The sequence below is a fragment of the Primulina eburnea genome, chromosome 3 (assembly GCF_022965805.1).
Source record: "Primulina eburnea isolate SZY01 chromosome 3, ASM2296580v1, whole genome shotgun sequence".
In the NCBI taxonomy this organism is placed as follows: Eukaryota; Viridiplantae; Streptophyta; class Magnoliopsida; order Lamiales; family Gesneriaceae; genus Primulina; species Primulina eburnea.
The window spans coordinates 38037949-38054430 of record NC_133103.1 but is presented as its reverse complement, the minus strand read 5'-3'; positions in this window follow the sequence as shown (position 1 = coordinate 38054430).

The window sequence follows — 16482 nt, the reverse complement described above, 5'->3', positions numbered from 1 at the left end:
CCATTCTGGAATGTTTTGGCTTTAAGCTCTGCTCCAACGTCCATCGTCCATTATTGTCCTTTGACTGGACAAAAGCTTTTCCTCAATGCGCACAGCTGGATTCCATTTGAATAAGGTTTTCGTGTTCTGCAAACTGATTGATTCCCAACTGATATTCTAAACTGGTCAGTTGAACTGATCTTGAATTGGTTTGGTGAATTCAGTTGGCTCGTCAGCCGAACTGATTTCACTGTTTCAGTTGAACTGGTCAGCTGGTCTTTTCATCAGTTGAGCTCTTCATCAGATGGTCGGGCTTCTGAAGGTCTTCTGATGAACCACCTATCAGCTGGACAATTAGTTGAACTGGTCTTTGATATATCAGTTGAACTGATTCAGTTTGGGCAATCAGTTAGTGCTTTCAGTTTTGCATCTCGATAGCTTCAGTTTTGGCTCGATAACTGATCAGTTCGAATCTTGATCAGTTTCAGCTTCTGCGCACTTAGGTAAATTCATTAGAAACAAAATAACAAGTTTTGTTGACATCAAAATCAAGATTATGAACATGAAATGTTCCAATAATCTCTCCTATTTTGATGGTCACAAAACTTGAGCCATTAACGCGAACTATAAATTTTTTAAAATTTAATACTAATTTTCCCGTTTTGTTAGAATCAAAAACATGTACGGCGATTTAAAGGAATTTTTCAGTTTGAGGGATAACAAATATCCCCCTCAAGAACTGAATTAAAACGAGTTTAAAACATTTTTCAGTTCGAAGGATAATTTTAAAGAAAACTCTCCCTTAAAAATATAATCATTTACGCGATTTTCATGAAGTTTTAGCATATTTGACGTTCAAGCAATTTAGACAACACATTAACTGAAATTATCAGTTCAGTTACATTCAAACCAACTGGATAAACATGATGTTTATTTTATCAAATAAGCGTCCCTTATATCATACATTTAAGCACACCAACATGTGTAAGGGATATGCTACTACAATAGCAAATTTTAAACAACATCAAATATCAGTCGTTTTATAAATAATAGAGCTGGATATACCAATAATTGGTTGCCTTGAATGCTTTGAAATACTGCAACAATCTTGAGTCTCTTTTTGCCAGAAGAGCAGCTAATTTTCCTTGGACTTGATCTCTGTGTTGTCTAACAGGCCGAGTTTAATCAAACTGGACTCAATTGATGTTGAACCGCATTGATAATCTACTTTGATCTGATATGACAATGAAGCGGCAAAATACTGCTGATGATTAAGCTCCTTATCATCCAACATTTCAACTTAGCTGGGTTTCGTCTGTTGATCAACTGAATTGGTAGGCTGGCAACTGAAATCTTGTCAACCGATCAGTTTAGCTGTTCTGCAATCAGTCTGAACTCAAAACCTTGCAAGCTGATAAAACGACAATATTACGGGGTCGAGAGAAGTGGCTACAATGTTGGTTGTAGATCCAACAATCTTCTCTCTTCCTATAGTAAACTCATATAAATTTTTTAACAGGATTTTGAAATCCATTTTAAATAACATTTTTAAACATATTTTAAGATGTCAGCTTTCAAATGTCCTTCTTAGAATAGCTAGCTCTGATACCACTTGTTAGGATCGGTTGGGTGAGTGGAAGAGTTTAGAAGGGGGGTTTGAATAAACACTTTACGATTTTCGAATCTTTTTGATAGGGTGAATCAGTTCAGTGATAAACTGAATTCGATAATCTTGTTGTCGATGTTAATCAGTTAACTTAAAGCACGGAAACAAACTGAGAGACAGATTGAGTACTTGGAAAATAAGGACACAAAGATTTATGGATGTTCGGAGACTTCAAATGCTCATATGTCACCCTTTCTATCTCACGAATAGGATTTTCATTTAAAAAAACTTTGATTAGTTATAGTAACTGTAATCACCCACTTCAGTTTGATCTTAGACACTGCCAAACTGAAACTCTTAGTATCTTTATACTTTTATCAGTACGCAACTGATATATTTTTTAAGCACAACTGATCTAAAAAGATCGAATATAGTAACAATAAGTGTTTGTGCTCGAAATATAGCCTGAAAGCTATGAATATATTTGATAAAGTGTGAGCTTTTTGTAATTGAGAACTATTTGCTTGTTCTTGTTCTTGCTAATTGTTTTTCTTCGCTGTTGCTCTATTATGTTTTTCTCAGCTGATTTTCTCGGAGATTTATATGATTTGCTCCCAACGGTAATATTGAATGTGTTCAAATGTCATATATCCATTGATTTGCCCTTGGCATACATGTCATAATTTTTCTGACAATCGTACATTATGGCATTCTAATATGCGGTGCTCTCACTACAAGTTGCATTCTGCTCTTGTACAAATTGTCAAGTTGTTGGCTATGCTCTTTAATTGATGACGTATCCAGCTGATATATCAGTTGACTTTATAGCCGATTTGATGATGTGGCTGTATAACTGATCAGTCTTAACGAATAATCTAGTTCTCTATACATTTTCAGTTAGCTTTAATCATTTCAGTTGCCTTCGATTTTTTAGTGCATTAATTATCAGTTGACAACTTCAGTTCAAATCATTTCAGTTACATTATGTTCAGTTGCGTTGACCAGTTTCGTAATCTTCAAACGCTCAATTTTTCAAACTTCGAAATTCAAATTCCAACAATTAGTACATTATTGTTAGCAGCTGACAGTTTTTCATTAGTTTTTTCTTGAAATTAATCTTTATACTTTTATCAGTACGCAACTGATTTATTCCTGATGTTATAGAATTTAAATCAGCATCAATATCAGAAAAGGCTATTGTATTAATTTTAAATTATCGAAAAATACAAGATTTATTTTTAGTACATATTTTCTAGAAGTTATTTCTTTTATTACTAAAACAAAGTATTCTAGAATTTTTTTCAAAGTTTTGAATATTTTGTACTTCATTATCTTAAGATTCTATGGAAGTTTAATATTAATATTTTCCAATATTCTTTTATTGTTTCATAATCTTATTTTTTTTTCCTTTTAATTATTTTAGTTATATTTTTTTATTTTATGTTTTTAAAATATTGAATTGTAATCTCTTTATTTTTCTAGAATGTATTTTAGTCCTAAGTGTTTTTAGAAATATCTGGTAGAATAATATTTGTTATTTATATTTGTTCTTCTTTGTTTTATTTAAAATACTTAAAAAAATTCAAGATATTTTTTTTTAAATGTTGAGATCATTAATGTTTTTTAAAATATTTAGAAATAATTGTTGATATTTTGAAAATATATTAATTTGTTTTTCAGCTACTTAATTTATTTGTAAAGATTCATTTTCTTCTTTAGATTTAGAAGAAAATTTTTCAGGTTCTGAATCATAAGATTTAGAAGAATCAATTAAGATATTAGAAATTTTAGGATATTGTTTGAAGTTTTTAGTTTTCTTAAGGTTTCTTATAAAATATTTCTTTGGATTTAGGATTTTCTTGTTATGTTTAAAATTTTTCCTATATGGTTTTATAAGACTTACTACAATTTCCTAGGGATATAGAAGGACACGGTTTATTAGGATTTATAATCAAATTGTTGACAAAAAGTTCCTAATTCTTGTTTTGTTCTTTCTATTTCCTATTTTAAACGTTTTTTTTGTAATTTTAGATCATGAAATATTTTTAAACCTTATTGTTAGGTTAGATTAATTAACTGACCACATGTAAATTTATTATAAAGAATTATTTTTTTTCTCATGATTCTCTAATTTTATTTCTAACATTTTCTTCAAAAGAGTTCGTAATCGTACGAGTAATTTTTCTTTCCAAAATTGTTAGTTAGAATCTTCTTTAAGCATAACTCTAGTTAAAAAAGATTTTTATAACATTGAAAATTACTTAATTTTTTATACCTACAATTTGATAATAATAAGTATTTTTATAATTTAAATGTGAAGGATCGATCACTTATGAAGTGTAAAGAGTTTGTTAAAATTAATATGGCTACAACATCTTGTTGGGGATTTTCATCTTCATCTAAAATTTGTATCTCACTAATGATTTTGGATAAGAATAAATTTAGCGGACATACTAGGTCAAGTTATAGTGAATGAATGATGAGTCCAAGTATCGATCTCATAGAGACAGATATTTAATTACTAAATTTTTTATCACTTAACTAAAGCTAGAAAAAATAAATAAAAGATGATATATGAATTATAAATGTAAACTATTAAGAGTATGTCTCTTGTAAGACAGTCTCACAGATCTTTATCTATGAGACGGGTCAACCCTACCGATATTCACAATAAAAAGTAATACTCTTAGCATAGAAAGTAATAATTTTTAATGAATGACCCAAATAAAACATATATCTCACAAATTACGACCCGTGAGACCGTCTCATACAAGTTTTTCCCAACTATTAAATAAAACAATTTTAATAAAAAACGATGAATTCAAAGATCAATGAGGGATTAACTTTAAATAAAGAACAAAGACACACAACGGTAACAAACTATGCTATGTTGACATGTGCTAAAATTAAATTAATTATTTAAATCTTGAAAATCACATCGAAATCCTTAATTTATTTATTAAATGATTTATCGAATTAATAAACATATTTAAATCTAACAATCATTGAATTTAATTAGATCCAATGCATTAAATCTTTGTGAAATTTCTTTTTTCACCTAAAATTGGACACTGAAGCCGAATACGATTTTTAGTCAGTTTAACCATGTGTTAATTGATGTCTTTGTCACTATATTTAAACAGTTCTCTTCTGATTCGTGATTAATCAACACACATTTAAATAGATGATAATGTTATAAAAAGAAATATTAAACCAACATCAATAAATAGTTAAAATCAGGAAAAATTATATATTGAAAATAAAATCAAATATAAAACAAAGTATTGTTTGGCCCTATTGTGGGTCTTAGCCTAAAGAAATTTATTCTATAAAATCAAAACAAAGCAAAAAAAAAAAGAAGATAATGTTTGAATTCATAAGAATAAATCTGGGAAGGAATAAGAAAATGTCAGCATGATTGGCGTGGTTCCCCATTTAAAGTTGTTTTCCTCATCTCTCTCAAACCCTAGTAGCTTCCTTCTTCTTCCAGGTTATGTCTTCTTTTTTATCCCTTTCTCATCTTTTCGTGTGTAGTGTTGTATTTGTAGTGTTCTGTGTTATGCCATCCATTATCTCCTTCTTTCCCTAACTTATATCTAGGGGTGTGCAACGGTCGGTTTGGTTCAGTTTTAATAAACTTCGGTTCGATTTTTCGGTTTACGGTTTTTCGAATGCCTAATCCTAAACCAAACAATTTTAATTCGGTCCGGTTTGGTTTTTTGTATTACGGTTTGGTTATTACGATCAGTTATTATGGTTTGTGTAATAAATTTAGTTATAGATGAAGTTGTACGTTATAAATTTTAAAAAATATAAAAAAAACCACAATCAAACTGGTTTTGATTATTTTACAAAAATCAAAATAAAGTAATAAAAAACAGACATAGCTATAATTCTTCTAACCAATTTGTTAAGTATATCACAAACATCAAAATAAAATAATAAAAAATATATCTATGACAATGGTAAGAAATTTGGAATTTGGATTTGTTGATATTGAATATTTTCAGCACTGGATCCATCCTCCTGCAACAAAAATCCTCATATGTAGGAAAATTAAAATATCAACCTATTATGAAAAAGAATAAGTTCATATAAATTAGATCAACTTAACAAACCTGATTGCAAGTCACAACTATATATTATCAATAAGGTAGTAAAATAGTAAACAAAATGAAATTACTTATATTAATTATTTTATTTTTATTAAATTACTTATATTAATTATTTTAGTATTTATTAAATTACTTATATTAATTATTCTATTATTTATTATATTTTAAATGGTCGGTTCAGTTTTCCGGTTTTAAAATTTCAAAAACCGATAACCGAACCGAAAAACCGAAAGTACAAAAAATCAAAACCATAACCGACCGGAAAACCGTTTAAACCGAACAAAAAAAACGAAATTTATGGTCCGGTCAGTTTTTTTTTTTTTTTGTGTAAACCATTTAATGAACACCCCTACTTATATCTCACGTAGATGGGCCCTTATGTGCAAAGCCCAAAGGAATTTTCACAACCCAAAATTAGTCTTCTAAACAAGTTGAAAATTCTCATGTAAATGAGGGCAAAAACTTGTATGAGACGGTCTCACGGGTCGTATTTGTGAGACGGATCTCTTATTTGGGTCATCCATGAAAAAGTATTACTTTTTACTGTGAATATGGGTTGGGTTAACCCGTCTCACATCCCTTTTTATATTCCTCTTACTTTCGTTCATGAAGTCCTACCTATTTTTCTTCCTTGAGCTTGTTTTTTCACAATACTCTAGCTTTGATCCTCTTCCAACTTTATTTTCATCTATCTTCAGCTTTTTTTCTTTTCATTTTTTTCAATCCTCAACAACATTCCTTACTCTTCCTTTGTTTTATTTCTTTTATTTCTTTTTAATCACCATACCATACAACATTCCTTACTCTTCCTTTGTTTTATCATTATATTTTATTTCGTCAATCCTCTGCACTTTCTTCATGATTTTTTTTTTTGCAAACTCCTCCAATTCCTCTCATCTATTGTCAACACATGAGAGTTGTTGAAAATTTTAAAGAGCTTAAGGGGTTCATTTATGTTAAAATCAAGGTAGATGAATAGGGTATGAGCTAAAATTTGGTATTTGATATGGGATTTCGAAAAAATACGAATGAGGGATAATTGTATGCTTCTGACACACTCCATTCGATTTATTAGGCTAAAAAAGGGATACTAGGGATATGAATGATGTATTGGATAGGCTTGAAAGGCTCAAAAAATTCAAGAATCGACTAAGTCATTCTTTTCCATATTTTCGCCTTGAAGGATAATCAGAAAAGTTCTAGATCGTCTCTTTTCTTTTCGTTTTTTTCCATGAGCTCACTGATCGAGCTTTTCTTACACTATAAATTTCCAGTAAAAGTTGTTGAATGGTTCAAGCTCAAAATGATCGCAAGTTCACGATATAAGTTATTGTATAATGTATAAAATACGGATATCGTTCCACGAGAGTGTATTATACCAATATTATTTCCAGTTATGTAATTTTTAGCAAACAATATTTTGAATGGATTCGTTAAATACTAGTATTAAAATAACTAAATGTTCAAATATCAAATAAATGATACAGAATGAATATTAAAAATCAAGCAAAAAGTTATGTTGTTGGGAATCGCGATTCACCTACCCCTCGTTATTTTCAATAATTAATCTCGATTGTTTTTTGCTTCCTTTGTCAAGACTCCCCAAATAATTAACATACTTTCTCAAGTTATGTTAAACTAATTCGACACGATGAAACAATTAAATGTCTTTAATTATTTATCAATGGTGAATTGCATGCAGGATTTATGGAATCTCTTAGCTTTCGACCTATCAGACTATGACTGTAGAGGCCCGTATTTCGTATTTGTAAATTTGCTGAATTATTTAAAATTCTTCTCTTTAATTAAATAACATATCTCATTCATAAAATAAACTGATAAAAAGATTTAAAGTTACAGTAAAAACGGAAGAAATTATCGTTTTCAAAACAACAACTTAAAATAATTCAATCATGATGAAAAGATGAGTTTTGTGCATAAAAAGATAAATAAACTGAAACATGAGGTCCTCGGGTTCCTACTATTGCTGACCCAAGCTAGCTCACTGGTCCCCGCCCTCGTCCCGAACTCATCAGTACCTACAACAATCAAGTCTAGTGAGTCTAAAGACTCAGCATGCATATATTGTGAATAACAAGTAAATATATCTTAAAATTTTGCGTAACATAAAAATATCGTATTATAGAGCATAAGGTGAAAATCGTGTCGTAGATAATTATAAATACGTGCATATCTGAAAATCATACGTAAAAGCTTTGCTCGATAGAGCTCTGTCATAACCTATCATATCGTAATTTTTGGTAGAGATAATGTTTCTACGCAAGTGGCCCATAACATAACATGCACGTCTAATCAGACTAAACCACGGTATACTGGGCGGTAAAGATCATCAGAGCCCTTGGACTGGATATCCGTACACATACATAATCGTAAACCGGTCGTAAGTCACCGGGTGAAGTAATCCCATAAGCGTAAGGTGGCCACAAGTCATATAGCATATATCTTAAAATAAACATTTTATATTTTATGCACGTAATATGATTATAACGTTGTTTTACCGAATGAGTTGGATCGTTCCCAGGCTCGCTGTGACCTAATTCTAACATGAGAAACATGCAAATAAACTTAACTTGGCCAACACTTCATAATCGAACTAAAAACGAGACACTTTCGCCCAACAAACTTAGTATTCAACCATGGCTTCGTACCAACCTGAACCAACATTGAACCATCGTTTAGTCATGATTCAAATACTCCTAAAATACTGGAAAACATATCCCTAGGGCTGTAATACACGAAAATAGTGAATGGAGGCCAAAATTGTAAAACGCTCTTTCGAGAGTCACTTTGGCATATGCACCGTAAATTCTCGTACGACCTCTAAAATTAACCAAATCACGAACGAAAAAAAACATGACCTTCCTAACTCATTGAGGTACTGTCCAGTCTAAATCCATAGGCTAAAAGCCAACCAAGTACTCGAAACAAGCCTCTGAACCGAAGCAATGCTGCTGTCGAAAATGCGTGACAGCAGCTGCGCTTGCTGGGTTCGTGTGAGAGGCTGCTGGTTATTGGTGCTTGAACCACCGACCAGAGTCCCTTACCAACGTCCTAAGGTGTGGCTTGAACCATGGATAAGGGCCCTAGGCCAAACACAATCCAAACAAACACCCAAGACAACCAAAGTTCCAACCGAGAACTCAGAAAAACCTGTATTGTGATTTATCGATTTGTTTGTTGTCTTACATCGTTCCAGTGGCCATATGATCGACCATGGCTCGATCTAGACTTGATGAAGTGTTGTAGGAACCATGGCTATGGGCTAGAAGCCAACCACGATCCACCCAAAACTTCAAAGTCGAAGCTTCACTCATGCAGGAACTAAAGAAATCGAAGGGGTACTTGTCTTGTTTTGTTTTAAAATCGATGGGACCATGAACCAAGCCTTGAAAGGCCATCTTGGTCACGTCCTAGACATGCTACGGAAGGGTTCCAACCATGGTTACAGGCCTTGGACCAACCATGATTCGAACACTTGCCTTAGACAAGCAACACTAAAAACCGAGCCTCAAAATTTGCAATATGGAGAGTTGATGTCAAAAATTGTTTTGTTGGGGTGAATGGACCGCAACCAATGGACCAACACCTTCCTAACACACTCCATTACATGTCTAGATGCAGCCTTGAGCGCCTGGAACCGAGCCAAACCATGAAATCACAAAAACAAGACAACCCGTGAAGCACAAGGAAGGCCGAAAGCTGCACAGAATTTTTGTTCGAAAATTTTTGCTGTCAATTTCGGTCTTGCTCCTTAAATCATGAACATGTAAGGTTTTAAAATATTTATATGACTTGATTGAAGAGAAACGAAAAATATAAACATGCCTGTAATTCGTTTAAGAAGAAAATAAATGCTACGACGAACACGGCACGGCGGAGACGGAGTTTCTTTCTTACTTTCTCTCTTATTCTTCTTGTTGCTTCTCACGTTTTTTTGTTGCTGAAAATCTCAGAATTTTCGAAGGAATGGGGGAAGAGAATGGATAGGAAATGAATGGGGAAGTTTACTAATTAAATGAGGATTTGAATGGCAAAACAAATCTTCCTATCCTTGAGCTTGAGAGATAAGGAAATGATTTGATATATTGATGGATAGAGGGCTAACCAAACTATGGTAGAAATATTGCTTAATTATTAATTATTGGTGATTAAAAGTGAGGGAATTATCTTACCAAGAAAAGATAAGGAAAGGTGACAATAAAGGAGAGTTGCCAAACATAATTTAAATCTACAAGGGGTGGCCGAAATTTGCTAAATAAATGGAGAAAATATATTTGTTAATTATGAATTTTGACTCTTTAAAGTTTTAAACACTTATTATGTATTTTAGTGAATTAATAACTTAATTTAGGATAATAATTTTTCTTGCATGCACGGATAAGTCTTAAAATAAATTGCTAACATGTTAAGTTACAATTTCTTAAATAAAATAGGCCTATATTAATTTATCTCAATTGGTTACACATTTTAGCTTAGGCTTTTAATTAATTATTGGACATAAAAGAACTTATTTACTACTTAACTCCCATTAAATAAATAAATTCCTAAACATTCTTTTACATTAAAATAAAAATTATTCTTTGGCTTAAATTAAATTTAGGAATATTTTCTTATTATTAAATTTTATATCAATACTCCAACTCCAGTCCGGCCTCGCTTATTTAACTGAAAAGATAAAACTAAACCTCTGCGATTTGAAATAAATGATCATGACTTAACAAGTTTTTAAAATGAATTAAACACTCCATAAATGTATAAAAATTATTTTTAATTTAAATAATAGAAATTATTCATGGTTTATACGTAATCTGATTTATCGGGTTCTACAATGACTATCCACGTGTATTCAATTTCATATATCTATGTAATTGTAAATACATAGATTATATTACTAGTTCATATTGCAAATTATTCTCTCTAATTCACTTGCAATATAAAAAATTATCAAAGTTAGCTAGAATTCAATAATTCAAGTAAAAGCGATAATATAATCAAGAGTGAAATACGATTTAATATTAAATTAGTTACTGTCCCTTGAATCCCAATAAAAAAAATGTTTAGATACTAGAATTCATAATAACAAAATGCAACACACAATTAAATAAAAGTTCGTAAATTAAAATTACTAGCGTAGATGAAGAACAGTCGACATGCTGCTCGAAAATCCCGAGTCTCCCAGTTTCCTGGACTCCGAATTTTTCTCCTTGTATGCGGCTCATCCTCCTCCTCTCTAAACAAGGAAGAAATCGAGGGAAATTTTTTCCTTCTTCTCGCAACAAGTTTAACCCGAGCGCGCTAGGGCGGGCAAAATCTTCTGCCCTAGCACGCCTGCCTCAGCTTTCCTGGCATTTTTTCTTCATGTGCGTACTTGGGTCGACGTTTTCACCCGTCCTAGAGTGCATCTCTCGACTTTTGTCTTCCATCCCTCTTTTTTTCCTCACATACCCTACAAACCACCTCACACACATGCAAAACAATCATTATACATAACAAATAAGAAGACAACAAAATATAAATAAAATCTCATGATAGATGCATGAATGTGACTCGAAATGACTCAATAAAAGCATGCGAGAACGACACCTATCATGTAATGCCCCGAAAAAAATTTAAAGGTCCACGCAAACCACATGCGCAAATTATTAAATTCCTTGTGCTTTTCAATTAATGGTTTTAATTGCATGAATTAATTAAGTTTTGCATATTTGCATGTTTAAAAAATATATTTTCTGCATGATTGCATTAAAATATATTTTTAAAAGGTTATTCGAGTTGCGATCGAGGAACGGGGACCGAGGGCCGAAAAAGAGAAAATGTTTTTATTAAATATTTGTTTTAATTATTTAAATTAAGGGTGATGCTTTTTCTTATTTTTGAAAATATGGGGTTTTGAAGTGATTTTATACGCCGGGACGTAATTTTTATCGGTGTTGGTTTTTCAACAAAAATACGAGCTTTTTAACAACCCGGCTAATAAATTCACAAACTCATTTTTAACAAAATTAATTTTTATATTTTAATTAAACACTAATGGGCTAATTGGGCCTAATTAATTTGATTAATGGGCTTAACTAGTAATTAGTGTTTGATTAGTATTTTATTTACTATTTAATATTCAAAAATCCTACCCCAACAACCACAAACACACGGCCACACACTTTTTAAAATCAAAAACTCTCCCAAACCACACACCACCACATACAGTACACTTTTGGGAGAATTTCGAAGAAGATTTGGAGGATTCAAGCCTAGTTCGCGTCCCGTTCTTCGTCGTCATCGGTTGTTCGTGCGTTTAAAACGCAAAGGCACGCCATACATCTCCTTTTCTCATCCATCATATCATATTAATGTTTGAATTATTACATGCATGAAGAACATGAAGGATTTTTTCAGAATTTTCGTAACCTCATGCTTATGGGTTCTAAAGTGGTGTTTTCAATCTCCAAAATCATGTTTATTATGTGTTTAAGGGGCTGCCATGATTAGGACATGTTTAGGCAACGTTTTCATGAATTACAGAGTCCTAAGAACCACCTAAACACCACACACACGCTGCACCAAAGTAACGAGGAGGGAAAAACGTTTTCTGTACCATATATGCATGGGGGTTCGGTCTTGTTGTTGCATGGGCTAGGGCTCAGTTGGTTGGTTCCAGAGGCTAGCCATGGTCGAGGGTGAGTCAGGGGGAGAGTCCTAGCCACGCTAGGACTCGATACCATGGGCTGGGAAGAGTCCTTGTTGGGAAGGACTCTACCCGAGAGTGGCATGTGGGGCGCGCAGGTTCTGTCATCTGTGCAGAGTCTGTGGCTCGGCTTGGGGTTCAAGGGCTGGGCTAGAGTGTGTCCTAAGGGTCCTAGGCAAGTGCTGGAGAGGCTGGTTAGAGGGCCAAGTCGTTGGCTAGAGTCCTAGGCACTTAAATAAGAGTCCTTGTCCATAAGGGAGTCTCGGCCAGCTTATGCTAGGTGTTGGGGGCTCACGTTTTTGTTGTTGGGCATGGGTTGTTAGTGAAGTAAGGGTCCAGTGGGATATATTAACATGTTGGGCACCTTTTGGCTTGATATGGTTCGGGGTGAACTCGATAAAATTAAGAGATGGCTCGGGGTCGAAGTTTAGGGGTCCAAATGAGTTTTAAAATAGAGAATTTTTTTGGAAAACGACTCACGGGGGTCGAGTCGTGGTCCATAAGGGCTAAAATAATATAAAAAGACTAAATTTAGAATTTAGGAATTTTATATTGAAGTTTGGTATTTTTCGGGATTAAAACACCGTTAAAATAATTAAGAAAGGATAATTGAAAAAGTCTAACATTTAAGCCAAATAAAATTACGAAAAAATTCACGTAAGCTTAAATAATTATTTGGGACATGTTAGAGTCGTGAAATCAAGAAAATAATCGAAAACGAAAAATGTCGTAGCCAGGGGTAAAACGGTCTTTTTACACCTAGAAATTAGTAAACGTCATGGCAGTGCCCTAAATGCTATTTTACATGCTCATATGATTATTTTCATGGTTATGGATGTTTTTATGATTTAATATGTCAAAAATGTATTTTTAATTGATTGAGGATTTAATATGTTAAAATGTTTATGTTTACGGATTTTTTTAGGATTTAATATGTTAAAACGTTTGTTTAAAAATGTTTATGGAATTTTTATACGTTAAAACATTTATCTTAAATGTTATGAATTTTTATATGTTAAATTATGATTTTTAAATGTTTAAGGATTTTTATGGTTTAATCTTTGACATTTAAAAGATATGTTGCATGCTTGGTTTCAAAAATAAAAACGATACGTATATGCATGATTTTTATTAAGTGATGATAACATGTTGAAGGATGTGAAGAGATTGTGACTGCTGAATATGTTGGAAATATCGTGAGGGTTATGGTCCCAGTGGGAGCCCAACGATCGTGTTTCCGTTGATACGAATACGATAATATGATTGGAGATGTCGTGAGGGGAGAAGGCCCCAGGGGGAGCCCATTTATGGGAAAAGGCCCCAGAGGGAGCCCCGACGATCGTATTTCCAATGACACGAATATGTTAATACGTTGGCCAGGGCCCAGTTGACCGGTGAGAGTGTTGCTGGTGTCCCCCGCCGCCCAGTACTGTGGTTTTCTTTAGATGGATCCATCGCCCATTAAGATTAAGAATACGAGTCACAATCACGATCTGAATTCAACAAACACGAGCATGAACATGAATACGAATATGAATATGAATACGTATATGAATATGAATACGAATACGAATATGAATATGTTTATGTTTTTATGAAAATGTTTTTATGCATCATGAAAATATTTACGAAAATGCTTAAGTTTAAGTTTATGCATCTTCATGAAAATGATATTTTAAGTACAAGTATTTTTCACTGTTATATGTTAACTGTATTACGTATTACTCGTTATCAAGATTATGGTGTGTTGAGTCTTTAGACTCACTAGGTGTGATGGATGCAGGTTATCATGATAATGCTAATGGAGGTCTTGATGGTTGATCCGACTGGACTGAAGGTGCACATAACCCGAGGACCTACGCTAGTTTTCCGCACTAGTTTACGATTCATGATTTTAAGCAATGTTAAAGATATTTTTTTACGACAATTTATTTATGAGTGATTTTTGAGAAGTTATAGTATGGGCTATACTTTTCAAATGTTATTTTTAGATTTGGTAAAGTAGTTGGTTGTTTTATTTTAAAATGATATCAAAAATATTTTATGATTCGGCCGAATGCTATGTGAGGTTTTAAAAAAAAAAAAAAAAAAAAAATTTCTAGTACATTTTAAGAAAACGAATAAGCAGACGTTTCAGTTGGTATCAGAGCAATGGTTCTGTAAAGGGTTGTGCCACCATCAGCGCCGGGAAGATCAGTCGTCAAGCCTCAAACTTGTAAGTTTACATGCTTTATATTGTTTAATATGATGTTACTTGCATGATGACATGAATAATATGTTTAGTTACATGTTTACTAGCTTGTTGGGTGTATGATATATATGATTTTGAATTTTTATACGTGATACGTTATGAAATAAAAAATTATTTTATTTCAACGCATGTTGGCTTTGTGGTGGAATTAGACTATATTGTTTTTTGGGTAATTAAGGATAAGCGAATTTCGAGGACGAAATTCAATTTAAGGGGGGAAGATTGTAATGCCCCGAAAAAAATTTAAAGGTCCACGCAAACCACATGCGCAAATTATTAAATTCCTTGTGCTTTTCAATTAATGGTTTTAATTGCATGAATTAATTAAGTTTTGCATATTTGCATGTTTAAAAAATATATTTTCTGCATGATTGCATTAAAATATATTTTTAAAAGGTTATTCGAGTTGCGATCGAGGAACGGGGACCGAGGGCCGAAAAAGAGAAAATTTTTTTATTAAATATTTGTTTTAATTATTTAAATTAAGGGTGATGCTTTTTCTTATTTTTGAAAATATGGGGTTTTGAAGTGATTTTATACGCCGGGACGTAATTTTTATCGGTGTTGGTTTTTCAACAAAAATACGAGCTTTTTAACAACCCGGCTAATAAATTCACAAACTCATTTTTAACAAAATTAATTTTTATATTTTAATTAAACACTAATGGGCTAATTGGGCCTAATTAATTTGATTAATGGGCTTAACTAGTAATTAGTGTTTGATTAGTATTTTATTTACTATTTAATATTCAAAAATCCTACCCCAACAACCACAAACACACGGCCACACACTTTTTAAAATCAAAAACTCTCCCAAACCACACACCACCACATACAGTACACTTTTGGGAGAATTTCGAAGAAGATTTGGAGGATTCAAGCCTAGTTCGCGTCCCGTTCTTCGTCGTCATCGGTTGTTCGTGCGTTTAAAACGCAAAGGCACGCCATACATCTCCTTTTCTCATCCATCATATCATATTAATGTTTGAATTATTACATGCATGAAGAACATGAAGGATTTTTTCAGAATTTTCGTAACCTCATGCTTATGGGTTCTAAAGTGGTGTTTTCAATCTCCAAAATCATGTTTATTATGTGTTTAAGGGGCTGCCATGATTAGGACATGTTTAGGCAACGTTTTTCATGAATTACAGAGTCCTAAGAACCACCTAAACACCACACACACGCTGCACCAAAGTAACGAGGAGGGAAAAACGTTTTCTGTACCATATATGCATGGGGGTTCGGTCTTGTTGTTGCATGGGCTAGGGCTCAGTTGGTTGGTTCCAGAGGCTAGCCATGGTCGAGGGTGAGTCAGGGGGAGAGTCCTAGCCACGCTAGGACTCGATACCATGGGCTGGGAAGAGTCCTTGTTGGGAAGGACTCTACCCGAGAGTGGCATGTGGGGCGCGCAGGTTCTGTCATCTGTGCAGAGTCTGTGGCTCGGCTTGGGGTTCAAGGGCTGGGCTAGAGTGTGTCCTAAGGGTCCTAGGCAAGTGCTGGAGAGGCTGGTTAGAGGGCCAAGTCGTTGGCTAGAGTCCTAGGCACTTAAATAAGAGTCCTTGTCCATAAGGGAGTCTCGGCCAGCTTATGCTAGGTGTTGGGGGCTCACGTTTTTGTTGTTGGGCATGGGTTGTTAGTGAAGTAAGGGTCCAGTGGGATATATTAACATGTTGGGCACCTTTTGGCTTGATATGGTTCGGGGTGAACTCGATAAAATTAAGAGATGGCTCGGGGTCGAAGTTTAGGGGTCCAAATGAGTTTTAAAATAGAGAATTTTTTTGGAAAACGACTCACGGGGGTCGAGTCGTGGTCCATAAGGGCTAAA